The sequence below is a fragment of the Neopsephotus bourkii genome, unplaced genomic scaffold, assembly GCF_033783945.1.
Source record: "Neopsephotus bourkii isolate Nb327-2 ecotype Australia unplaced genomic scaffold, CSIRO-AGI_Nbou_v1 NB_1154, whole genome shotgun sequence".
Classification (NCBI taxonomy): Eukaryota; Metazoa; Chordata; class Aves; order Psittaciformes; family Psittacidae; genus Neopsephotus; species Neopsephotus bourkii.
The window spans coordinates 11,253-20,020 of NW_026901640.1; the positions used below are offsets into that span (position 1 = coordinate 11,253).

At 45.4% G+C, this 8,768-nt stretch overlaps 1 long non-coding RNA gene across 1 annotated transcript; it reads left to right on the plus strand.

Annotated features, from left to right (window-relative positions):
* Window positions 1-6,695: 6,695 nt before the first annotated feature.
* Window positions 6,696-7,217, plus strand: LOC133217637 (uncharacterized). The gene is made up of 2 exons (XR_009726910.1): window positions 6,696-6,733; window positions 6,767-7,217. It is a non-coding gene; the product is annotated as an uncharacterized LOC133217637 (long non-coding RNA).
* The last annotated feature ends 1,551 nt before the right edge of the window (window positions 7,218-8,768 follow it).

Here is an 8,768-nt window from a genome sequence, read left to right on the forward strand (position 1 = left end):
AAGGAAGGATTGAAGGAGGGAGGGAAAGAAGGAGCCATTTATGGTCATTTCTATCCCGGTTTTGCCCATTTCTGACAAGTTTAAGCCATTTTTTTTGCTATTTCCAACCTGTTTTACATCTATTTCCCCGTTTCTAAACTGGTTTTGGCCATTTCTAACTCAATTTTGGCCACTTCTAACCCATTATACGCATTTTTTTTGCCACTTCTAACCATTTTTTGATCTTGTCTAACCTGGTTTAAGCCGGTTTTGGTAATTTCTAGCCCATTTTAAGCCATTGTGGCTTTTTTTTGTATTTCTAAACTGGTTTTGGCTGTTTCCAACCCATTTTTGCTGAATTCTGACCCATTTTAAGCCTCTTTCAGCTATTCCTAATGCATTTATGGCCACTTATAAACCGTTTTAAGCTTTTACTTGCTATTTTTAAACTCTTTTTGCCGTTTCTGAGCCATTTTTGACCACTTGTAACCCGTTTAAAGCCATTTTTTTTCAATTTCCACCTCATTTTGGCCCGTTTCTAACTCGGTTTAATCCACTTTTTTTTTTTTCTAACCCATTTTTGCCCCTTTGTCCCCAGTTTTAAGCCGGTTTTGACCATTTCTAACCTATTTTTGGCCACTTCTAACATGATTTATGCCATTTTTAGCCATTTGTGGCTACAAGCTTTTTTTTATGTCCCATTCTAACTTGTTTTAAGCCTTTTTGGCCCTTTCTAAACCATTTTTCTTCATTTCTAAGCAATTTTTTGCCACTTCCAACACATTTTTGCCCATTTCTCACCCGTTTTAAGCCATTTTTTTTTGTTACCCATTTTTCCCCATTTCTAACCTATTTTAACCCGTTTTTATTTATTTCTAAGCTATTTAGGGCCATTTCTATCCCATTATTTTGCCCTTTCCTTACCGGTTTTAAGCTATTTTTGGCTATTTTAAACCCATCTTTCCTATTTCTAACGCATGTAAATCTTTTTTTTTTTGGCTATTTCTGAACAATTCATGGCCATTTTCGTCCCTTTTTTGCCCGATTCTAACCCGTTTTAAGCCATTTTTTCTCCTTTCTACCCACTTTTTACCTATTTTAATCCATTTTGGGCCATTTCTATTCCATTTTTGACCATTTGTAATTTGTTTTAAACCATTTTTGCCCGTTTCTCATGTCATTTTAGGTATGGGACGCTCAGAAAAAGAGTTAGTAAAAGAGACTAAAAAGCAGGGACAGCTGAAAAAAAACTCCAAATCCATACAAACGCATAAAGAGAATAAAGAGCGCAAGAGCAGAATGTGATTGTAAACTGCTGCAACGCAAGCACAGAGGGATAAAAGTGAACAAGCCTGAAAGAATCTCTAATAAAAGTTCCCTTAGCACCTTAGCCCAGCCCCGGTATTGCAAAGTCTTCAGGTCCCCAGTCGACAGTTGATGTCCCCGGGGGATGTAAAGTGGGCTGGGAGCGGCCGCTGCTCTCAGCCCTTTGCATCCTGGGTACCGAAAAGTGACCGTGTGCTGCCACCACGTGTCCAGAGGTGGGTACTGCAGGTGCTGTAGGTATGGGGGGACGCGGGGCGCGGCTCGCTGCTGCCGTCGTGTGTCCAAACTCGGTACTGCAGGTGGCGGAGAATTGAGGGGGGGGCATGGCGTGGCGCAGGGCACGGTTCGCTGCTGCCATCGTGAGTCTAAATTCGGTACTGCAGGCAGCGGAGATGGGGCGGGGCAAACGAGTGGCTCAGTGCAACGTTAGCTGCTGCCATCCTCTTGCCGAAAGCCGGTACTGCAGGAGGCGGAGCGGCACTGGCACCGGAAAAAGCTTGCATGCAACCCGCGGCCCCCGTTGGCTGAGGCTCCCGTCAATCACCCCGAGCACCGCCCCTCTCCCGGTCTCCCCTGACCGCGCCCCGCTCCGCCCCCATTGGCTGAGGCGCCCGTCAATTTACTGCGAGCACCGCCCCTCTCCCGGTCTCCCCTGACCGCGCCCCGCTCCGCCCCCATTGGCTGAGGCGCCCCCTGACCGCGCCCCGCTCCGCCCCCATTGGCTGAGGCGCCTCTGGTGCCGTGACTCGGATAAGGAACGGTGGGCTTTGATGCTCCGGGGAGGCGCCCCGCGACATTTCGCGGCCCCGCGACCAACAGCTTACCCCAACCTTACCGACGAACCTAAATTCTAGAATAATGAGCAAAGGAGAAACCAGTAAAATCCCATAAAATTCTGGGCACGGGAGTCCGGACGAAGACGCAGGACGCGTAAGTATATTGCGAATTAGTTCGCGGGTTTGCCGTTCGGGCGGGATTGTGTTTCCTGGAATATAACGAGTGAGAGGTTCGATATACTGAACCAAGCGAGTTTGGACTCAAGTACTGCGTCTCCCTTCCAGAAGATGGGGGCGAAGGGCAGCAAGCCTTCGACTCCCATGGGAAGGGTACCCACTGTACCTAAGAATACCCCTCTGGCATATATCTTAGGCAATTGAAGATATTTCCCTGGAACCCTAGGGAAAGATAAGCAGAAAATGATAGAATATTGTACTAAGATATGGGGAGGGAAGAAGATTTCTAAAAATGTCTTTTGGCCAGTCTATGGGTCAGAAGAAGATTGGGTAAGACAGCAGTTAAACCTCTGGGTTAATAATAAAAAACTCCTTAACCCGGAGGAGAGTCAATATGCGGAAGTGTGGCTAGAAAGACCGGGAGCTAGACTTTACCCGCTGAATGAAATAAAAACTAAACAAAAGAAAAAGAAGGAAGAGTTAGACGAAACCCTTTTATCCCCCCCTCCTTACATTCCTCCTCCTGCTCCCACAGCCCCTCCAGAGGTCCCCAGAGCATCCACTCCCCCACCAGAGTCGGAACAAGAGTCTCCCCCTCCTCCTAGACGCGTAACTAGAAGTCAAAAAGGGGCAGCTCAGATGTACCCCCTAAGGGAAATACCCATGGGGGGACCTCAACCTGTGATCGGATATATTTCCGTACCCTTAAATTCGGCTGACCTACGAGATTTTAAAAGAACCGAGATGGGAAACTTAATTGAGGACCCACTCGGAGTGGCAGAAAGATTAGATCAATTTTTGGGACCAAACCTTTATACTTGGGATGAGATGCAATCTATCCTTGGTCAATTATTTACTACTGGGGAAAGAGATATGATTAGACGAGCAGGAATGAGACTGTGGGATGCTCAACATGTCCAGGGACCCCAAGCAGATATTAAATGGCCACTTCAAAGACCTAATTGGGATAATCAGGATCCGCTGCATAGAACTCATATGCAGGACCTGAGAACTATAGTAATTCAGGGAATTAGAGAAGCAGTACCCCGTGGCCAGAATATCAATAAAGCATTTAATGAAATGCAAAAGAAAGATGAAAACCCTACTGAGTAGCTGGAACGACTGAGGAAAGCACTTCAGCTGTACTCTGGGGTAAATCCAGATGACCCTTTAGGGCAAGCGCTCCTCAAAACTCAGTTTGTGGCAAAATCATGGGAAGATATCAGAAGGAAGATTGAAAAGTTAGAAGACTGGCAGAATAGAGGATTGGATGAATTACTGAGGGAAGCTCAGAAAGTCTACGTAAGGTGGGAAGAAGAGAGCAGCAAGCGACAAGTAAAAATGATGGTAGCAGCGGTCAGAGAGGATCGCAAAGGGCGAACTGGTGAACACAGATCTGCTGGAACAAAACAAGGGAACGTAGTAGTAGAGAAGGAACAGAGATGTTTTTACTGTGGAAAGAAGGGACATATAAAGAAGAATTGCAGAGAAAGGATCAGGGATGAGGAAATATTGAAAACGGAATAGGAGAGTCAGGGGCTCTATATCTTAGCGGACCGGAGTCATCATGAGGCCTTGATAAAATTAAAAATAGGTCCCCATAAACAAGAGTTCACCTTTTTAGTAGACACTGGGGCGGAGAAATCAACTATTAAGCAAATACCTGAGGGATGTAAAGTTTCCCCTGAAAAAGTACAAGTAATTGGGGCAAAAAAAAGAAACCCTAAAACCCAATTGGGAGGGACCTTATCTTGTTTTGATTACAACAGAAACAGCTGTCCGAACTGCTGAGCGTGGATGGACTCATGCCAGTCACATTAAAGGCCCAGTGACGAGACCCCACTGGAAAATAATCAGTACTCCAGGTGACACCAAGAAAACCCTGAAAAGATAACGTAATGATAGAGACTTTATTTGATTATTTTGCCGCATTATCTTTTGGTATAAAGTGTGTATTGCTGTTTATATTTGCTATAATTATTTCTCTTTTTTCTATTATATATGGAAGCGTACAAAGTGTGTTGAAGGAAATAGCTAAACTTATGCAATCACACAATAGTGAATATAGAAGATATGCTGATGTAAATAATATATGTACTCTAGATATACAAATTAGGTGTAATAATTTGAACTGCAGTTGTTATCCATTTGCTTGTTTTAGGTGTAAGGTATGTCAGGATAAATGGTGGACACACTGTGAATATGGATACCCTCCAATAGGCGATTGCACACAGTGTTGGAAAATCCAAAGAACTCTCACTGAGTGGAAATTAAAACAATTAGAGTCTAAACAAGAAATTATTCGGGAATCCCATGAGTGGTGGGAGATTTTTGCCAAAGGAATAAACCCTCAATATTATTGTTACCACTCCAACGAACCAGTCCCCTTTGTAGCTGAAATTTTGGTTATAAAGTGTAGAAGGGAAGTACTAACCGTGTCTTGCTTTGCCCCATTAGTTAAAGCTGCAAAGTGGGAAGCCTATGTAAACAGGCAGAAAGTCCAAAACAGCTGTTCTCCTGAAGAATTCCCTTGCTGCCGAGAAGATGGTACACCCCGTGGCTCGAAGCAACCGAGCCGACCTGCGAGGCAGAGGAGGAACAAAATGTGGAGAAAAGAACCAGAACAACGGGACGCAAAAGCAGCAATGGCCGAACTTCCCCAGGACTGGTAAAAATATACTTAAATTGGCAAAATTGATAGACACCCTTTTTCCTGGTATACCGTTAGTTTTGTTATTGATAATAACCCAAGCAAATGGAAACCCTCATGAACCTATGGTATGGAAAATATATAACTTACAGGAAACACATGCCATTCAAAATATTACAACTCCAAAGACAGTAAAATTTATTGTACCATTAACTGCAATGATTGTTGGAGGACATAAGGATAGGGCAGATACATGTAGAGCATATTATGTATGTCCTGCATCAAACCCTGGTAAAAGCTATTGTAATCAACCAGGTCAATATTTTTGTGGCTATTGGGGTTGTGAAACCTGGGCTTCTGATTGGGCAAGTCCTGGAGACAGATATCTAAAATTTGAATGGGAGCCTGAAGGGTGTATGCGGCCGAACATTGGGAAGGATGGACATGTTTATGGACATTGTAATTCACCAGGATACTGCAAAAACATTAGTATCGAAGTAAAGAATCCTACAGAAGACTTATGGTTAGGTGGAAAAATTTGGGGAATTAGGTTTTGGGACACAGGGCCAGATAGGGGGAGTATGTTTAAAATAGTGAAAGAAAGACTTCCTCATGATCCTTTGCCAATAGGACCAAACCTGGTCATGAATCCACCCACTTTCTCTGAAGAAAAGGCTGCCCCCGTAATTGTCGTAACCGCTTCTCCAGACTCCCTTTCGGAAACAACTAATGACTTTGTGACTGAATTCTCCTTATCCAGGGATCTAGAGTTGTCAGAATCCAAAGACCCCTTATGGAATCTAATGCAAGCCTCTTATCGTGCCCTTAATGAAAGCAAACCAAATTTAACTGAGGAATGCTGGTTATGTTATAATGTTAGACCACCATATTTTGAGGTAATTGGAAAACCAGGTAGGATTCAATGGTCTAATGGTTCAAACCCACGAGAATGCCCATGGGATGACCAGAGGAACCATACGCAAGGAATTACTATTCAATTAGTAACAGGTCAAGGAAAATGTATAGGTACAGTGCCCAAAAAATATCAGCCTTTATGCAACCGAACAGTCACTATAGAGACTATAGAGAGACACAAGAATAGAAATGACAAATGGGCTATCCCGACACCAGGAGCTAAATGGGTTTGTTCAGACATCGGAGTAACGCCTTGCCTATCCCTAAACGTGTTTGATCAATCTCAGTTTTGCGTACAGGTGATTATTGTTCCTCGTCTGATCTATCACACCTCTGAGGAGGTGTTACACCACTTTGAAGGAGACCTGAATAGACAAAAACGAGAGCCAATTACAGTGGTAACCTTAGCTACACTGCTGATAGCGGGCGGAGTTGGAGCAGGTACAGGCATAGCCTCCCTAGTAAAAGGTCAGGAATTACAAAGTTTGCAGATGGCTGTAGATGAGGATTTAGCAAAAATAGAACAATCTATCCAAAATTTAGCCACTTCAGTAAAGTCTTTATCAGAAGTAGTACTGCAAAATAGAAGAGGATTAGATCTATTGTTCTTAAAAGAAGGAGGGTTATGTGTAGCTCTCAATGAAGAATGTTGCTCTTTTGCTGACCATACGGGAGTAGTCCAGGACACCATGTCTGAACTCCGGAAAAGGTTAGATCAACGTAAGAAAGATCGTGAGGCGGGCAGGTCATGGTGTGAAAACTGGTTTAATGTTTCACCTTGGCTAACCACTTTGTTGTCTGCTTTAGCGGGACCGCTTATTATGTTGATTTTGGGACTTATATTTGGGCCTTGTATATTACGCTGTATTTTACACTATGCCTATTGTAATTGTGAGGTATTACCTTGTGAGTGTTATGATAAATGTTGGGATTGTGGAAAAAGGTGTTATGATAAATGTTGGGATTGTGGAAAAAGGTTTGTTTGCAGTGCCGAGAATGAAAGCAGCGTCTAATAAACAATAATAGGATAAAAAGAAAAAGGGGGGATTGTAAGAAACTATGGACTAGGATATTGTTTATTAAGATTTATGTTAAGCACCAGTGTAAAGGTTAGGCAACAAAAGATATGAAATCGCTTATGCAAACAGTCACCAGACACTGCTTGTGCAAGATAAGATAACCGCCAGATGTCCAGGAACCGACAGAAACAGGACAGACAACCCCATATAAGGACATATGAATGAGGGGTCAACTATGGGACAAAAGAGGAAGACTTCTTACTTCGGCCTCAACGACCACCAGGAGGCAGAAAACGACCCCCTAACAACAACTGAAGCATGCGCGGAGTACCTCCACTACTTCATGAACACGGAAGTAAAGATGTATAAAAAGGGGCTATTTGAACTGCTCAGCACGGCAGTTGGCGGAGCGCAGACTCCCGTGTCGTCCAGCGCTGTTTTTGCTCATATTCTACTTGCTATAATTAATAAAAATTTTAATTTTAATTGGATTATGATCCGTTGTGGTCTCAATTTATAACACGCCCGTCAATTTACTGCGAGCAGCGCCCCTCTCCCGGTTTCTTCTGACCGCGCCCAGCTCCGCCCCCCTTGGCTGAGGCGCCCGTCAATCACCCCGAGCACCGTCCCTCTTTCGGTCTCTTCTGCCCACACCGCCCTCCGCCCCCATTGGCTGAAGCTCCCGTCCATCACCCCCAGCACCGCCCCTTTCCCGGTCTCTTCTCATTCCGCCCCCCTCTCTGCCGCCATTGGCTGAGGCTCCTATCAATCACCCCGGGCACCGCTTTTCCGCCTCTCTGATTGGTTTAGCTTCACCAGTGCAGTCTCTTTTCTGCAGTCCGGTCGGTTCCGGATATCGGCCCCGTGATCGCGGCACCGACCGTCTTCCGGCGGCGTTCGTCTGTTTCTGCTTTCCCCCGTGCAGTCCCGCGTTTTGGACACACGGTAGCATCGGAATGCGGCCCCCAGCCGCTTTCCCCATATCGCCGCCGCACCCGGCCCATCACCGGCCGCTTCGGTGCTGCGTTTTCGGCAGGGCCGCAGCGCGGCCCCCCCTCCTGTAGGTACCGGGAGTTCGATACAACATGGCAGCAGCGAGCGGCGCCCGGAGCCGCTCTCCCCCGCCGTCTGCACCACCCGCAGTAACCGACGTCGGGACACCTGGGAGCAGCACACGCTCACCTTTTCGGTGCCGCAGAGGCAACGGGCTCCGAAACCGCTGCTCCCCGCCCGGTTTCCATCCTCCGGTGAGCGTTCCTCGGGGCGGTTTTTCCGGTTCTGCAAACCCAACAGCGTTTCTCTCGCAGGCATCACCTGCACACACAGAGCTCCTGCCCTCGCTTGGCCGCCTAAAGCTCCGTCTGCGCACGGCCTCTCTGGTGCCCGCTCCCCAGCATTAAGGAGTGTCTCTGTCAGGTTTTCTTTTCGGAGGTGAATATGTTTGGTGACAAACGATCTTCCAGGGCTTTAGTGCCTATTTTGTCACTCCTTTTTCTTTCTGAACAAAACTTTCTGAGAAAGCCCAAGTACTTCCTTTTTATATCCTCTAAGGATCATGTTGTTTCTTGAAAGGAGATGCTGGCTTTTCCTAATCCTAATCTCTTTGACATTGGGATTCATTCATTTAAGAAAAAAAGGAGGAGTCAGAGAGAAGGAAAGCTTAAAATAGATATGAGCCTTTTTGATATCGTCCTGAATGAACTATTTTTGCCTTAAACTGAGGTTATTTTGCCCAACAATTCTGCTGTTTTCCTTAAATACACAGTATATGTTGAAAACAACGCAGGCAGGGAGGATGTACTTGGTCGCTAGGGAGGGCAGGCTCAACATCAATTTTGTATCTCTTTCACTGCTCAGGTTTAATGATTGAGCCTCACTTTCCACTGAATAACACTGAAGATCCTGGGTTTGGCCCTTGCAAACACA